At 44.9% G+C, this 18,978-nt stretch overlaps 1 protein-coding gene across 2 annotated transcripts in view; it reads left to right on the plus strand.

Annotated features, from left to right (window-relative positions):
- The window catches only part of LIPC (lipase C, hepatic type), a 180,397-nt gene that overhangs the window by 104,164 nt on the left and 57,255 nt on the right, over positions 1 to 18,978 (plus strand). The window lies entirely within an intron of this gene.

Here is an 18,978-nt window from a genome sequence, read left to right on the forward strand (position 1 = left end):
CAGCCTTAATAAAAGTCTCCTGGATGGTGAGTTCAGCAGCCTCATGTGGGCTGGAACCTTGAGGAGCCAAAGAAAATAAATACGCCATTGTTAGACACCCCCAGGCGGAAGTGACGATAGCTGACCACTCTATTTCTCCTTTGTACCGAATGGCCACCTTTGGACCTTTCAGAAAAAAAATTATCTCTGAGTTTCACGCAGATAATTTTCTGAGCCAAAGCTACAGAGAAATTCCCATGTGAACTAGCTTGCCCCTTCTCTGCTTGCAGACGGTCAGGGGTGGTGTTTGGTAGGCCGGGAAATCAAAGGACAGCTTGCCTGCCACTCAGCTCGGCACATCAGCCCAGGCCCTGAATCAGCCCTACCTCCTGTCACTTGCTGCAACTCATTTTCTAGGTTTTGGATTGTTAAGAATAAATTTTGATTTCTTTTCTTCTCCTCCTGGCAATCTCAAATGTTGCAGGAGAAAGGAAATTTCTACCATTATTGTCAGAAATGAGACAGAAATAACACCGGTGTTCTTTTCACAAGAAAGCAACACACAGAGAGGAACAGGGCTGTAAGAACCATCCAGTGTGCATAAATCCAAATGGCCCCATTATCTGAACACACAAGCATTACTGAGCATGCTGTACTCTATTTTATAAAGCTTGTTGTGCTTCTGGGTTGCAAAGAAATGATCTACCAGAAGCCCTGGGAAACCAAGAACAGCCTGATCAAACATCAGGCCATATTAGGCCTGATAATATGGCCACATCAGGCCATATTAGCCAAATCAAAACCTGAGTCACATACAAGGTAGGAGGCAGGAGGAAGGATAACCACTAGGGAAAAGGGAACGAAAATTCCCTGGTGACTGGGATGCAGAGATTCCCAACTTTCTGGAGCACCAGAACCTTGATGTGACAGCCCTTAGAGGGGCAAGTAGTCCATGAGTAAGGCCAGGGCCTCAAGGTTGGGAATACAACCTTAAAGATAGCCAGTGGCCAGGCTGCAGGCAGGGCTGGCAGGAACAGGGCCCAGGCCAATATGTTGACCAGAACCTCTGCTATGTGTTGTCTCAGTCCCTACACTTAGTAGCCACATGGCTTCAGTTTCCTCACCTTTAAAGGAGGAGGTGAGGAGCAGGCATGTGGCCTAGTGGTTAGGACATTCATTCACCACACTGGAGTGCCTGGCTTTGAGTCCCAGTTTTGGCTCCTGACTCAAGCTCGCTTCTATGCACACCCCAGGAGGCAGCAGTGATGCTCCTGTGGGTGGCCCAGATTGAATTCCTGGCTCCTGGCTTCAGGCCAACCCAGTCCCGGCCACTGTAGGCATTTGAGAAATAAACCAGTGATGGAAGCTCTCTCTTTGTCTCTCTCTGTTTCTCTGCCTCTCAAATAAATTAATAATAAAAGACAGAATCACAAAATATTCATGACTTTGAGGTTTAAGTGGTTTCCTACACCAAAAAAAAAAAAAAAAAAAAAAGTTGAGGACAGGGTTTAGCACATAGCAGGTGCTCAACAGCCTTTGTGTTGTTAAACCATCAGATGGTAGTAAGCCCTAAGAGGTGAGAGGAACACTCACTGAGTGTAAAGACAGACTATTCAGGTGACCCTGAATGCTGTAAACATGTTCCTCCCTTTATATCATTCCAAACTCTGTTTCCTTCATGTGCCGGGCAGCCCACACCAGCCTTTCATGTCTTTGTGCTAAATACTCCTTCCACTAGCCCTCAAATGGCAGGGGTTCCAGCCCCCTGACCCTTAATAACTTTCCTTAAAACAAGCTCAAGTCCATGTCTAAAACCAGTTCCCACCCAAATCTTGCCAAGGCCAGAACCATCTCCCGCATCAGAGTTGAGGGGCTACTTCAGAGTGCACTGTGGGGTTGCTGGCTATGGGTCAGCACTGGGGAGCCAGCACCTCACAGCCCCCCATGCCTCCTCCTCATAGGAAATGGCTTTCATTTCCTTACCCTTGCACAGAAGATCCAACTGCTTGGTGTCCCCTCCTTACTCAGCCAACTTAGAGGAACCTCCTTAGAGAGCAGCTCTGCCCTACCTGTGTCTCTTGCACCTGTCCTTGTGATGTGCACGCTGCCTGGTCTGTGGCTGCACCCTCCATAGCACATTTGCCTGCCTTGTGTGGTCTCAAACAAACCTGTGAGGGGCTTCTTCCCCCAGCACCTGTGCCTTATAGCTAGATTAGGAGGGGAGATTGCCCATGGCACTGCTGGGGATAAAGGCATTGTTTTGCTGCCTTCTTAGATCTTTAAAACCACAGCTATACTGGAGCACAGAAATAGAAGCCCCACCCCACCTGCTGGAACATGGGCATTGCTGGGCTGGGTTCCGTTCTCCTGCCAGGACTGAAAGGGCACCCTCCCACGGAAAGCACTCAGCCAGCTGTTCCAGGGACAACCACAGCTCAGGGGAAGGGTCCTGGACTGGGGGCAGGGCTGACAGGAAGGCAGAAAGCACGGCAAAGGTGGCCCAGGCTCCCCGGTCCCATTTCCCCTGACAGCCCTGCCCCACTGAGTCCTAATGCAGACCCCTGGCTTCTTGAGAAAGCCAGGCAGGCAGCAATATTTCCTTTCTCCAGATGATACCGACTGTGGAGAGGCTTCTCCAATAAAATGCCTGTGTTCTCCCTGGAGACACAGGCTCAGCCTGTGCTCTGCTCAAAGCCGGCTCTGTTCCCCAGCTAAGTCCTGCTGGCTGCCTCCAACTGCAAGCCCTGCCAAGGGAAGATGTTACAGGTGTGTGGGGCAGCTATGCTGGCAGCAGGACATGTACCAGTTCTCATCCGTGCAGGAAATCAAATTGCTTTGCACAAAGAATCCATTGTGTGCAGTTCCTTCTTTCTCCATCCTCTCCAGCGTCTGTCTCACCAAAGAGAAAAATACATTGGTTTCCTTTTGCTCTCTCTTTAAAATAAGAGAAAAGAAATTAATATATAAGTCAAACTGACTTAGCTCATTATTAAACATAAAACCATGATCATCTTTTTTCTTGGAATGTGGTCTGCCATGTGCACAAGATCCCATGACAGGAAGCCAGTGCTGTGGCGTAGTAGGCTAAGCCTCCGTCTTCGGCACCAGGTTGTGTCCCTGCTGCTCCTCTTCCAATCTAGTCCTCTATGGCCTGGGAAAGCAGTGGAAGATGGCCCAATTGCTTGGGTCCCTGCATCCATGTGCCTCTGCCTGCAGCGCCAGCACACCGGGTTCTAGTCCCAGTCGGGGCGCCTGATTCTTTCCCAGTTGCCCCTCTTCCAGTCCAGCTCTCTGCTGTGGCCTGGGAGGGCAGTGGAGGATGGCCCAAGTGCTTGGGCCCTGCACCCGCATGGGAGACCAGGAGAAGCACCTGGCTCCTGGCTTCGGATCAATGCGGTGCGCCAGCTGCAGCATGCCTGCCGCAGCGGCATTGGGGCATGAACCAACAGAAAAGGAAGACTTTTTTCTCTGTCTCTCTCTCTCTCACTGTCCACTCTGCCTGTCAAAAAAATAATAATAATAAAAGATATCTGTGTGGGGAGTGGTAGGGAACACGCCAGAATCCTGTCTTTGTTATCAACCCAAATCCACATTCACATCAGTCCACTGTGAATGGCTCAGAGAACAGGCTCCATATAGCTCACCAGTTTGATTTCTTTCCAGATATCCAGTCATTTCCCGTTTCTTTTTATTAAGCTTTTGATAGTAACATTTTCTTTTTTTAAAGGTTTATTTTATTTATTTGAAAGTCAGATTTACACAGAGAGAGAAGGAAAGGCAGAGAGAGAGAGGTCTTCCATCCGCTGGTTCACTCCCCAATTGGCCGCAACGGCTGGAGCTGCGCTAATCCGAAGCTAGGAGCCAAGAGCTTCTTCCGGGTCTCTTGCGAGTGCAGGGGCCCAAGGGCTTGGGCCATCTTCTTCTTCTTTTTTTTTTTTTAATATTTATTTATTTATTGGAAAGAGTTACACAGAAAGAGAAGAGAAGAAGAGGCAGAGAGAGAAAGAGCGAGAAAGAGGTCTTCCATCCACTGATTCACTCCTCAATTGGCTGCAACAGCTGGAGCTGCACTGCACCGTTCTGAAGCCAGGAGCTTCTTCTGGGACTCCCACGTGAGTACAGGGGCCCAAGGAGTTGGGCCATCTTCTACTGCTTTTCCAGGCCACAACAGAGAGCTGGGTCGGAAGAGGAGCAGCCAGGACTCGAACCAGCGCCCATATGGGATGCCGGCACTGCAGGCAGTGGCTTTATCCGCTATGCCACAGAGCCAGCCCCATATTTTCCATTTCAATTCTAGGGCTGGCCCCAGTCTTCCTGATTTTAACTCCATTTAAACTCCTTTAACTCCTATTAAACATTCCCCAAGTCCCAGGTTTTCTGAGTCAGTGTAGTATGGTTGGGAAAGCAATGACCGAAGAAACTAGAAGGCCTGAATCAGTATCCCATAGCAGCTACCTACCAGCTACAATCAGGTTATTCTGAATCTCAATCTCCCATTCTCAAAATGAAATAAATGCTATTTAATCCAAGGGCTACTTTGAGGACTAAATAAGCATGCACTAACCCAATAGGTGTTCTTAAATATATATTTCTAGGCTGGCGCCGTGGCTTACTTGGCTAATCTCTGCCTGTGGCGACGGCACCCTGGGTTCTAATCCCAGTTGAGATGCTGGGTACTAGTCCTGATTGCTCCTCTTCCGGTCCAGCTCTCTGCTGTGGCCCTGGAGGGCAGCGGAAGATGGCCCAGGTGCTTGGGTCCCTGCACCCGCATGGGAGACTGGGAGGAAGCACCCGGCTCCTGGCTTCGGCAGCAGCGCTGGCCATGGCAGCCATTAGGGGAGTGAACCAATGGAGGGAAGACCTTTCTTTCTGTCTCTCTCTCACTGTCTATAACTCTCTCTGTCTCTCTCTCCCACTAACTCTGCCTGTCAAAAAATAATATATATATATATTTCTATTTTTCCCTGCAAAATTCACCTCTCATATTGGCACAGTCCTCATCCTTTTATACCTTTCTAAAATATATGAGCCATATTATTGCTTGCCAATTCTTTGAGATCTGTTTCACCCTATCATTTACATGAATGTGACCCTGTCTCCTCAACCTCAAATTTACAATGCTTGGGGATCAAGAATCACTTCTGTCACTGTTACCAAGGATATTACGTCTGTATTTGGAAACCAGCAAGTGTTACGCAAAAGGACTCCACAACACAATGAAAAATCTGTCAGTGGGGATCTATCATATTTATCAGCCAAAATTTTTGTCCTTAGAATTGGTATCACTGGGGCCAGCGCCTTGGTGTACTAGGTTAATCCTCCACTTGCAGTGCCAGCATCCCATATGAGCGCTGGTTCTAGTCCCGGTTGCTCCTCTTCCAGTCCAGCTCTTTGCTGTGGCCCGGGAGGGCAGTGGAGGATGGCCCAGGTCCTTGGGCCCCTGCACCCTCATGGGAGACCAGGAAGAAGCACCTGGCTCCTGGCTTTGGATCGGCACAGCTCCAGCCATTGCGGCCATTTGGGAAGTGAACCAACGGAAGGAAGACCTTTCTCTCTGTCTCTCTCTGTAACTCTACCTGTGAAATAAATAAATAAAATCTTTAAAAGAAAAAAAAGAATTGGTATCACCAATTAAGCTAATTCAGAACAAATGAGTTTTTAGAAATCATGGTAGCTATTTACATACTGCTTTATTTCCCTAAGACGTGAATCAGTTCTACAGTTTACAAAATGCACATGTGGAGAACCATTTTGATTCCTCCATTAATTTGACACATTTATTGAGTGCCTACTGAATGCCAACATGGTGCCAGGTACACACAGCAGACACAATTGATTCCCTGAATACAGGAAACAGACAATTTATTTCATCAGTCCTAAGGCCTACTTTTGTTTATATTTGATATCTTTGAAATTGGGATATATCTTACAAATACTGTTGGCTAGGCCATGTTTGTGACATGGATCAAAAGTGTTTGTCTTGCTGTCACTTCAATTGAATCATGTGCACTGTGATACTGCATGGGTCGAGCTTAACTGCCAGTATTAAAAGGTTTTTGAAAAGCCTAATCTATGATTTGTGTGCAAAAAGGCGGGGAGATTGAGGTAAGGCATAAATTTGCTATTCTTCATTGATGAATAACTGCCACCCCACATTTTCTTACAAAGTAACAAACAAGTATTTTATGGAAGGATAATCACAGCATAGGAAGCTGGACTTGACAATGCATGCACAAAGGGATAGCTCATGACACTCTAAGCAAAGCAGTGGACAGTAGAGAAACTGCCAAACACTTAAAGCAGATGAAATAAGTCTGCAAAAAATGACAGGCTTCCGTGACCAAGTGCATGACACAGGATTGTCACTGAGATATCAAATTACAGTTTAATGTGTAGCTTTCACTTTTCCTTTATAGCGGTAGATAAAAGAAGGGTTTATTCTACCACCCATGGCATGTTAGATGCAATGAAATACTGTAATAAAAAAACAATATCACTACAGGTCCTGAAAGTGTTATGACACACACATGAAGTCATTATATGGGGTAACAGAAGAAGCTCATTTACACAGAGAGGTCAAAAAAGGTCTCCCTGAGAAGGTGAAGCCGAGGAGCTGGCAATCCTACAAACAGCCAGCAAAACATCCTAGGCAAAAGGAACCACTTGTGCAAAGGCCTAGAGGTGGGGTAAAGTCCATGTGTTTTGGGAGAATTTTGTCACTACTTAGAAACCCAAGTTCCTGCACAGATGTACAGGCAACATATGAGGTCACAAATCAGTCTGACACACAGATGGTCTGACAAAGCAAACTTTATAATAAAATAATTTTAATTTTTTAAAAATCTTTACATCTCATTTAACGATGTGGAGCCAAATATGTTCTAATTAATCTAGTAAAGACAATGTCCATTGGCATCACCATCCATAAAGAAATTCAGTAAACAATCACAGAAGAGAACGATAATATCTAATTCACACAAGGAAAAATCCTACTTCTCTGCCTTGTTAGTTTCAATACTCTATTCTCTGAAGTTTTTCTGTGCCCTTATCTTGGTGTCCTTCACAACCACACATTCTGCAAAAATGCCAGAAGTTCCTTCAAACCAATACGTGACTCAGAAGAATCGAAAGGAAGTTGACTTCAAATATTCCAGGATGCTTATAAATAAATTAGTTAACTTCTCATACCAAACTGACCTTCTATCTCAGTTTACTTAGATCCAAACATCTACATGGTCCCTCCAAGATTTACTTTTAATGGCTAATTCTTTTATAAGACTTTAGGATCTTCTTTTAATTATTTTTAGCCTTTCCAACTTTATTATATAGAAATAAAACTATAATTTTTTTAAATAAAATACTTAGTTCTAAAAGGGCAAAATCATATCAGCCAGTAAACACTTTGGCCAATTCTTAGTCAAAGAAATGCAAAATTACCTTCTAAGGAAAACTGACCAATGAGATAGTTCAGTTTGTGCTTCTGGCAATGAAGAATTAAACTTAAAACACATCTTCTCTTTCATCTCCTAGTGAAAAAGAACCTATTTTGTGGGGGCAGCACTGTGGCATAGTAGGTTAAGCCTCTGCTATGCTGACATCCCGTATGGGTGCCAGTTTGTGTCCTGGCTGCTCCTCTTCCAATCCATCTCTCTGCTAATGTGCCTGGAAAAGCAGTGGGAAATGACCTAAATGCCTGGGCCCGTGCACCTACATGGGAGACCCAGAAGAAGCTCTTGGCTCCTGGCTTCAGATCAACTCACAGCTGTTGCAACCATTTGGGGAATGAACCAGTGAATGGAAGATATCCATCTATCTCTATCTCTCTATCTCTCTCTCTCCCTCCCTCCCTCCCTCTCTGAAACTCTTCCTCTCAAATAAATAAAAATCTTCAAAAAAGAAAAATAAACTATTTTAAGGTTTTTTAATTTATTTATTGAAAGGCAAAGTGAGAGCGAGAGAGATCTTCCACCTGCTGATTCACTCCCCAGATGGCCACAACAGCTGGGTTGAACCAAGCTGAAGCCAAGAGCCAGAAACTCCATCTGGGACTCCTACATGGGTGGCAGAGGCCCAAGGAGTTGGACCAACTTCTACTGCCTTCCCAGACGCTTTAGCAAGAAGCTGGATCAAAAGAAGAACAGCCACAACCCAAACCTGCACTCTGATATGTGATGCTGGCATTGCAAGTGGCAGTTTAACACTCTGCATCCCAGTGCCAGCCCCAGGATCCTCTTTTAGATGGGTAGTTCTGAAGGCACACTAGTTTCTGAAGTAAGTTTTATTCATGTTCTCTGTGATGTGGGTACCAAGTGTGAGTACAAGCAACTCTGGGAAACCAAAATTCAGGTGGACAAGTGACTGTCATAATCACACAGCTGGCCAGAGCAGTGATTAAAGCCCAGTTTGAAGGCTCTTTCATTTCTTCAAGCAGGCCGTATGAGTTTAAAAGAAAAGGAGCATGACTGGGATGGGTTAGTTTGGGGTTTCCAGATAATATACAAGATGTCCAGTTAAATTTGAATTTCAGACCAAAAAGTATAAGAATTTCCCAAAAGATTCATGGAATATACTGAAACTAGAAGAGAGTTTATTGGTTCTCTGAAATGCAAGCCTTACTGGGTGTGCTATATGTTGATTTACCAACCTGGACAACCCTATCAGTCTCCTGGATGTGGGCTTCTCTTCCTTCCCACGATTCTTCACTTTTGGAAGTCCATGTAGTTACCATTTCTCTCTCTTTTCAAATCAAATTTTCTTTAAGTCAGGAATTCTTCTATAGTCCATGAGTCTTCTGGGTCTCTGAGCCTTCAGGGAGGTCCATGAACTTGGGTGGGAAAAATTATCTCTTCCCTCACCTCCCACTGGAATATAACATTTCTTTGGAGTATGAATCGAAACATGAAAACACAGTTGATCACATTCTAGTTGTCACAGATATGTCAAAATGTCATTTACACTTACAAATACTTCAAAATCACAGTTGCGATTAGATTGGTGGATGGATCTTGTTTTAACATGTAATGCAGTTTGAATTCCCCAGGAGCAGATGCTGAGACAGAGTTTGGTGTGCAAGAGGTTTATTAGGGGCACCTAAGGGATTACACTTACAGAAGGGTAGGGGGAAGAAACAGGTGTGGGCAGAGAGAGAAGTCCAACTGTTGTGCAGGCCCAGGAGCCATGCCAAACCTAGAGCCAGCTCCATATCTGAACTGTCCTGTAGTGGGACAAGATGGCTGGGTCTTTAACTCTGACTTGAACCCCAAGGTGGCTCTCTGCAGCTGAAATAGACCCTTGAAGGATGAAGCTGAAGGCCACTGACCACACTCCCAGCACCCAGGCCAGCAAGGCCTTCCTTGAAGGGGATCTAGGCAGTGCATTGCCATGACCACAACCACCCTGATGAAGGTGGCACTGTGGCTTTTCTTCTTTGACACTCTTACTTGAACATAATAGAAATGCTTGAGTAATGCCAAACTTGCACTCAAGCTGTGCCACCTACTCCACGCACCATTCCTACTGCCACACTTCTAGAAAGGTCTAACAGGACCTGGCCTCTGTGGTTGGTGCTCAGAAGCAGTGAAATGGCCAACAGGGCATCAGAAGAGAAATAAAGATGCAGACGATTCATGGCCAATTCACAAACTGAAATCCCCAATCCCTACACAGATTCAAAGGAACGGATTTTACTCAGACCAAATGGCATCACACCATAAAAGCTCACTCTTAAGATTCTTCTGGAATCAGAAGACCGGAGTTGGACTCCGGGTGCTTGCAGTGCCTGGCCACAGGACACTGGACAAATCCCTGAGCCTCCACTCCTGCATGTGTTCAAGTGTAACACTAATGCTTTTCAAGCAACACTGTTGGGGGTTGAATGAAACTACTTTGCAAAGTGCCTGGCTCTCAACAGCCCTCACTGAAGGGTGATTTCTTCTATCTCTGTCTTCCAAATTGGCCCTGCTCTGCAAGACAGCACAGACACACCGCACAGGGGACAGGCAGTACTGCCTTTGGCTCACAGCTTCTCCAGTTTCCTAAGCAGAGGCTTGCCTGGCAATTTTAATTTTTCTCCTGGCCAAATATCTAACAGCCAAGTGGCACAAAGAAGAGCCCGTAGTATATGAGTACCCTCCCAACCTGTGAGAGACATTTGGGGAGCAAAGGAAGAACTTCTCTTTGAGGCATCACTACAGGGTCACTCTCCAGCCCCAGCCCTTGCCTTGTCTGTGGCTCAGGCAGGCCTTTAAACAGCAGAGAGAACTGACCTCCCAGGAAGTTTGTCTCTTTCCTTTCAGCAGTTATGTCAAAGAGAGACAAATGCCCATAGCTTCCCCTGGCTCTCCTCTCTGTCCCAGATACAGGAAAACTGACACTGGCTTCTTCAATCTACAACTCCAGCTCCACAAAATAACAAAACTCTGCAGCAGCCACTGCACTTAGGATTCTTATTTAATACCAGAATTACTTGTTATAAGGCCATGAGCACTAACCTGGTCTATCTTATTTCTTAGTTGATTCCTAGCATCTTGCCTGGTACATAATAAGTTGTTTTAAAGAAAAAATAAAATCCACATGTACATATACACAAATACATAGAGATATAGTAGAATCAAACAATATCCTTATGGAATACCTGGCACACAGTGGCACTCAATAAATAATAGCTTCTCTCTTTTTTTTTTTTTAATTTCCAACATGGCCCAGCCTCAGCAGGAAGTCTGGCCATCCCCTACAGAATGCAAGACTGGATTCACTTTGGCCATATCAGTCCCCTCTAAAGACAAAGAGATGAAGATCTGAGGAGGTTAAAGGATTTGGACACGTTCACAAGAGCTTGGTATGGGTATGGGCGACCATACTTGTAACTAAGTCTACCCCACCAGAAATCTGTCTACAGAAATGACTATGCTAAAACCCGTAAAATAAAGGGGGTGTCCTTGTTCATGCCCGTTAGCCTAGTTTCTGATGACCTGCTCCAGGCAGGTTCAAACTCAGGTGCCCAGAGGCCCACAAATAGCTGTCCTGAAATTCAACAAGAGCAACAGCTTGCACAGTAAAGCATTCGTTCCAGGTGGAGTTGGTGAGGCTTAAATAGTAGCACTTCCTGGGATGTATTTCAGCATACAAAGTGCTGACTCAGGTGCTTACTCATGATGCCTGGGCTCAGCATCTCCACACCCACACCTAGGAGGCATTATTTTTGGGTATATTTTACAGAAGAGGAGACTGAGGCTCACATGGCTTAAGAGGTTTCCCCAGGATCTCTCAGTTAATGCCTGGAAAGGCCAAAACTAGAACTTGGGACTCCTAACTCCACATCCTATGATTTTGTTTCTGTAGCACACACGAATTAGTGCAAAACACAAATTAAATGACTAGCCATGGTCTTCTGGAATTCTGGCATGTTATCAGCTAAGGTTTCTCAGCTGTGGATCCAATTTGAAGGTCCCCTTCAGCCCTCACCCCTAATTCTTTCTCTGTCCTTGGATTCTGTCCAAGGAGGGAGTACAGTGAAAGGGGAGTAACTGAATCCTCACTACATTAACGCCCTGACTCAAGGAGACACAGACAATAAATCATTCTATTGCATTTACCATGGAATCATGGCAGATGCCTCAAGAATGACAAACACCACACTTCCAAGGATTAGGTTCCAGGCGGCTTCTCACAGGAGAGCTGCATATACAGTGGGCAAGACCCACTGCATTCAGAGGGACAAGAGACCCTGTCTTTCATTTGCATGAGAAGAGGTTGGGCTGGTTTAACAAACAACTGACAATACAAATTAAGAATCTCTTAAAGTTTGGTTTGGGGGAGGACATATAGTACAGCAGTTAAGATGCCCTTGGAATGTCCACATCCCACATCTGAGAACCTGGAGTCAAGTCCTGGATGGGCCCCATATTCCAGCTTCCTGCTAATGCACACCTAGAAAGCAGCAGGTGATGGCTCGAGTATGTGGGTCCCTGCCACCCATATGGCAGACCCAGATGGGGTTCCTGCCTTCTGCTTCAACCTGCACAGCCCAGCTGTTGCATTCAAGAAATGAATCAGCAGATACGAGGTCTCTCCCTCTCCTGCTCCTCATCTTCCTCCTCCTCCCCTTCCCCCTTTCCCTCTAATATACAATATATGTTGCAAAAAAATTTTTTTCAGGGGCGCCAGTGCTGTGGTGCAGCAGGTTAAAGCCCTAGCCTGCAGCACCAGCATCCCATATGGGTGCCAATTTGAGTCCTAGCTGCTCCGCTTCTGATCCAGCTCCCAAGTAATGTGCCTGGGAAAGTAGCAGAAGATGGCCCAAGTGCTTGGGCTCCTGCATGAGGGAGACCCAGAAGAAGCTCCTGGCTTCGACCTGGCCATTTCGGCCATTTGGGGAATGAACCAGTGGATGGAAGACTTCTCTCTCTCTCTCTATCTCTACCCATATCTGTAACTCTGCCTTTCAAATAAATAAATCTTTAAAAAAATTTTTTCAGGTCACTTAATCTAATAATTCTACTTCCAGAAAGTTATTCAAAAACATACTGTAGAAAGATCTGCAAACAGGATACATCACAGTGTTGTTTACATTTGCAAAATAAATAAATAAGTAAATAAAGATTGAACTTAAATTGCAACAGAAGATTGGTCAAATTATTTTGGTATAATCACATATCAGAATTTTCTCTGGCTGCTAAAACCAATTATTGATTTTTTTTTTTTTTGACAGGCAGAGTTAGAGAGAGAGAGAGAGAAAGGTCTTCCTTCCGTTGGTTCACCCCCCAAATGGCCGCTACAGCCGGTGCGCTGCGCCAATCCGAAGCCAGGAGCCAGGTGCTTCCTCCTGGTCTCCCATGCGGGTGCAGGGCCTAAGCACTGGGCCATCCTCCACTGCCTTCCCAGGCCACAGCAGAGAGCTGGACTAGAAGAGGAGCAACCAGGACGGAATCCGGCGCCCCAACCGGGACTAGAACCTGGGGTGCCGGCGCCGCAAGGCGGAGGATTAGCCTAGTGAGCCGCAGTGCTGGCCACCAATTATTGATTTGATAGGGAAATGTCTAAGACATTTCATAACATTGCTATAAAATCAGGATTCCCATGAGATACATATAAGAGGGTATTTTAAAAGTTTGCAGGCTCTTAAATACATGATATGAAAAAGAAAAAAAAGTTTGCAGGAAACTAAATTAAAAGCTAAGTTTATTTTGGTAACAAAAATATCTTTGAAACCCACACATAGTTTTTTCATTGTTCACATCTTCCATGAACTTTTTAAAAACAGTTTTATGCATGCATTACTTATATTTAAGTACACACATGTATTATATTTTAAAAACTATAAAGAAATCACAATATAATGATGTCACTGATTATGGTTTGGTGCTTTATGTTTTGGTGCTTTTCTCCATTTTTTAAAGTTTTCTACACTGAGAATTCATTCCTTTTTTAATTCCATACAAAGTTTGGTTTGGTTCAGGGGGTTGTTTTATTTTGCTTGTGAAGGCAGAAAAGGCCATCCAAGTCTTAAGCAGGAATAGATGCAAACACCAAGCTTGGGCCTTTGAACCAGGAGCCGGGTCTGGCAGGAGAGAGAACTCCTTAGGCACGCAGGTCCTGCTGACTGTTTAGAAAAGCCCCAGGGACCAAAGCCAAGGAGGTGACTTCTCTTGCTCTGACAGTCTTTTAAGAATGGAGTCTTGGACCTGTTCCACCTCATCTTAAAATGGCCTGCTATCAGAGCCTCAGCAGGTATGTGTGCCCTGGACCAATGCACCAAGTATAAACTGGTCATCAGCTACCCTGGACACGAGATGTGATGGCAGGGCAGGAGAGGGGAAAAAGGTAAAACCTTGGCCCCTTTCCACAAGGTCCTGACAGACTCTGTGAGGGAGGATGCCAGCCCTACAAGACGGCTTGTCACAATGAGAGCCAGTCCACAAACATCCTCCATACTCCAGTGCAAAAGCCCTACCAGCACCAACCAAAAATGAAAAGTACCTATAGAGGGAGGCACAGAGGAACACAGAAAAGCAAAAATCTCCTCCAAACTGGCGAATAGTTCACCCCCAAAGGACACACAACCTTTCTGAGGCACCTGCCACCAAGGAACTTAATTATTCACGGCCCACAGTCCAAAGATTCCACTCAGCACAGTCTGGAATGAAGGAGTGCATTTAATGGAAGCTTAACAGATTCAGATTTCTCCAAAATTCCACATCTCTTTCTGCCAAGAAGCTGTTTTGAAAGATGACACTCCCTTGATGTGGATTTGCAGCCTGCCCCATTAATATGGCTTCACTCAGAAAACATTTTTAGATCAACCCCGTTCCAGACACTTGCTCCCAAGGACAAACCAGAAGAAACTCCGCACCAGCAAAAACCTTTCCGAGCTCTTTGATGATCAGAAACGAGCGGGAATATGAGGACGAGTGTTATTAACCCAAATATTCTCAACAATCTTCAAAGCAAACCTGAACCCTCAGTGCTCCTGGAAGCAAACCTCATGCAGAGCCAGCCCCTCTGGCCTGGACTCCCATTAGCCAGGCTGGCTCCTTAAACACAAACGGACCTCAGAACAACAGGAGAAAACATCAAAAATCAAAGGTGAGGAAAGAACAAAGGAAGAGGAAGTAGGTGAGAGGAGAGGGGCGAGAATTGGAACCCAGCTATGATCACGAATGGAGGAGGTGCTCCAATGACGCAGCCCCCTGAGAGACGCCCCCTTCGTTCACCGCTGTGCACTGGGAAGTCTGGCAAGACCCTGAAGCCACCAGCGTCTGCAAGCTGGCTCCACTCCCAGCCGGCTGTGCACACCAGATCTCTCCTCCCCTGTGCAATGCATTTCTCCCGGGTGTGGCAGGAGGGGCGTTTCCGTTTCCAAACCTCAGAGCCATTTGCTCTCAGATAAACAAACATCTCCTCAGCCTTTGCCAGCTTGGCCCAGCCGGGAAGTCGTAATGCTGAATTAGTAGCATTTCCATCACGTCTGTGACAAGCTGGTGACAGGCTGCAATCTGATGAGAGGAGCCATCCGCTATGTTTCCAACAGAGAGGTCTGAAGACAGAATAGTAACTAAAATGATTCGAGCATCATCACCATCACCATCCTCTTCACCATGGCCCTCATTTACCTCAAGTGTGTAATTGCCAGTTTAACAAAATGGACAACAGCACCTGTTGGTAGTCAGACGGAAAGTCTGCTCCTTCGCTTGCTACTGTGTGACCCTGAGCAAATGTCTTGACCTTTCTGAGCCTTGTTTCTCCATCTAGTAAAGGTGCATAACGATCTCTACTTAAAAACATTTAAGCAAAGGTTTGAATGAGACAATGTATATAAGGCATTTGCCCAGCATTGGGAGTACTAATAGTAGTAGAAACAGTATTTTCTGTTATTTCAACTAGTATTAGGTACTATGTCATTTTACCCTTACTTCGTCTAGGAGAAATTTTATTATTATTATTATTACTATTATTATTAGAAATACAGGGAAATAGAGACAGATTCCTCTCCACTGGTCCTCTCTCCAAAGGCTCACAACAATGAGGGCGAGGGCCAGGTCAAAGCCAGGAGCCAGGAACCCGATCTAGGATTCCCACATGGGTTGCTGGGACCCAACAACTTAAACTATCACCTGCTTCCTCCCAGGATGTACATCAGCAGGAAGCTGCAATCAGGAGCCAGAGCCAGCACTCAAACCCAGGCACTTCAACATGGGATGCAGGTATCCCAAGTGCATCTTAACCACTATGCCAAATACCCACCCCAGGAAAGATGTCTTTAACTCTGAAAGTGAAAACAGAGGACTCAGGAAGGTCACGCCTGGCTTGGTAAACGTAGAAGTACACAGGGAAACAAGGCGAGTGTATCAGTTTCCTACTGCTTCTGTAACAGAATGCTGCAGGCCTGACAACTTGAATCTACTCAGGTTATACTCTCACTGCTTTGGAAGCCCGAAGTCTTAAAACCAAGGTGACGGCAGGGTTGGGTGCCTTCGGGAGACTGAGGAGAGGATCCACTTCCTTGCCTTTTGCAGCCCCTGGAGGCTGCCTGTTCTGGGGCCCATGGTCCACACTTACATCTTCCAAGCTAGCAGCACAGCTTCTTCCGTTTTCTCTCCCTCTCCTCTCCCTCTTGTAAGGAAGCTTGGGATTACATTGAACCCACCTGGACAATCTCCACATCTCAAGATTCTTAACATAATCACACTGCAAAGTCCCCTTTACCATATGAGGTGACATGCTCAGAGGTTGCTGAGGATTAGGATGTAGACATCTTTGGTGCAGAGTGGGGTGTCATTATTCAGCCTATTATTTGGGGTTGGCTCAGGTTTTCTTACTTGTTGTTTTGTTTTGTTTTAAACCCCTTCACTCATTTATTCAGAAAATACTATAGCTGCTATGTGCTGGGCACATTTACAATTCTAATCCGAGAAGACTCAGGGTATAACCACATCAGAATCAGGCTTCATTAGTGTGAAATAAAAGAGATCTGTGTGTACACATACATCCTCAAAAATATCACTGAAATCCAGACTTTAAAAGCAAAAAGAGCCTTGGGAGATCATTAGCCAATCCCCTTATTCTATAAAGGTAAAAACTCAGACCCAGAGGAGTAAAATGACTTCCCCAATGTCAAATAGTAAGTTTGTGAGAGGTTGTGAGGTCTGAATCTGGACTGGAAGAAGAAAAGTAAACTAAGAGGCATTTTGGAGACAAAAATCAGTGGGTTTTAGTAATAGACCCAAGATGAAGTAAAAGAGTTGTAAGGGTCAAAGGTGCCTGAAGTTCATGGGTTGAGGATGCCATTCACTGAGCCAGGGACAGATAGCAGAGAAAGGACACCTCCTAGGGAAAATAATGTATTTAACGTGTTCTGGTGCTCGGGCCTCTTTTGGTAGAACTGGCTAAGCACCACTGTGGAATTTTTCCATAACTCTTTTCTCCTCTCGCTTCCTACTTTCCCATGGTATGGGACATGAGTTGTGATCTTTATGGGACCAATGCCTGTCTAGGCTTTAAGGATGAGTTTATCCCAACACCTACTCACTTGCACTGGACACCGAGGCAAGGGGATTTAAACATGCTGCCTTGCCGTCTTCTGGTCTGCACTACTTCTGGGGAGATGTTTTCCAACAGTGGGCAATCAGCAGCATATGACAGAGAGAGAGGGAGACAAATGAGAAAAGTGTTATAATTGCCACAGTTTGCTAGCTGGAGAGAATGTTCAGACCCTTGCTGCCCACCCCACCCCGTAGCCAGGAAGACAGATGACAGAGAAGAGACCTGGACAGCAGAGATCTCTGGAGATCTGCAAAAAGCCCCTTGAGTCTTCAGCTGAGTCTCAGAGATCAGTGCAAGCATGTAAGGAAACTGTGGCTGGGGAAAGGGAGCAGGTGGAACAATCCCCTGGTACTCACATAGGAATACAAAGGGTTTTTTGTGTCCTCACCAATGAGCTGTGTAGGCACATGGCATAGAATATTCAAAAGGGAAGCACCTCAGGAGCAGGGTAAAATAGCCCTCGACTAAAAGCAGTTACAGTCCCACTAACAAAGCTTTAAGGATTAAACTACTCTAAGTAATTTAAAAGCATCTCAGAATAAAGCCAAAAAAACATTTTAAATAATTCAAGAATATCCAGCACCAACAAGGTAAAATCACAATGCCTGGTACCTAATCAAAAATTACGAGGCATGCAAAGAAGCAGGAAAATGCAACCCATAATAAGGAGGAAAAATCAGTCAGTCAAAACCAACCTGGAAATGAGATAGATGCTAAAATTAGTAGATGAGGACATTAAGAATTCTTATAAATATATTTTATAAAGTACAGGAAAGTATAAACGCATTAAGTAGAAATGTGGAAGATTTTTTTATTCTAAACTGAACCTCTAGAGAACAAAAAAAAAAGTCTGAGATAAATACATTGGGTAGAACTAATAACAGATTAGACATAATAGAAGAAAAGTTTAGTGACCTTGAAGGCATGACAACGGAAACTACCTAAAATGAAACACAGAGAGAATACAGATGGGAAAAAAATTAACAGAGCATCAGGGAGATATGGGGGAAATTTTAAGAAGCCTCATAGATGTGCAAATGAAAATTCCAAAGGAGAAAGAAAAGGACAAAAAAATTATTTGAAATAATGGCAGAAAAATATCTGATTTTTATGAGGACTATAAATATATAGATCTAAGAAGTCCCATGATCCCTAAGTATAAAAAAACATGAAGAAAACTACAAGGCACCACACAAATTTTTAAAACCCACAACAAACAGAAAATCTTCAAAGGAGCCAGAATTAAAGACCACATTACACACAAAAAAAAGGCAGGGGGTGAGATTTTAACAAACACATTGTGCATATATCTTGTCCAGTTGTTTAAGTGAGAAAATAGATCTGAACCCTGCTCCATCCCGGCCAGATGCAGGTGTGCTCTGCACACTGCCATGCACTAGGATCAGGCCGGTTTACTGACCAGGATCGCACGCACTTCAGTCCTATTTAATCACTTGGCAACACTTTGATCCCTTTGAGACTTGCTTTAAAACTCAGTTAGGTGGAACCAGAACAGCCTCTAGTCCAGAGCCACCTCACCCCTAGAATCCAAACGACACTGTCAGCATAATGACAAAACACCAGTATCCCACCCATGATTACTAGTCTCTGTGCAATGACTGTGTTTGAGTGGATCTGCTTCCTGCCTCACTCCAATCCCTTATTTACTCATGGGGCAAAGTTTCCCAGTGTCTGAATACATACTTAACATTTCTTTTATGCTAGCTGTGCACATCCCCAGGGCTCAAGCCTCTCACTCATAGACAGCTGTACCCTCCCTGTACTACATGACACAGCAGCTGGAGCTCAGCGATGTTCTGTAAGACCAACATTGTCACAACATCAGCACTAAAAATACCTTGCTTTTCTGGAGAAAACCCCTTTAGAGGTTTCACAAGAATTGAAAAGAGAATTTCTAACCCACAAGTTCCATGTCAAGAACCGCAGTGTTGGTGAATT

The sequence above is a fragment of the Lepus europaeus genome, chromosome 11 (assembly GCF_033115175.1).
Source record: "Lepus europaeus isolate LE1 chromosome 11, mLepTim1.pri, whole genome shotgun sequence".
Classification (NCBI taxonomy): domain Eukaryota; kingdom Metazoa; phylum Chordata; class Mammalia; order Lagomorpha; family Leporidae; genus Lepus; species Lepus europaeus.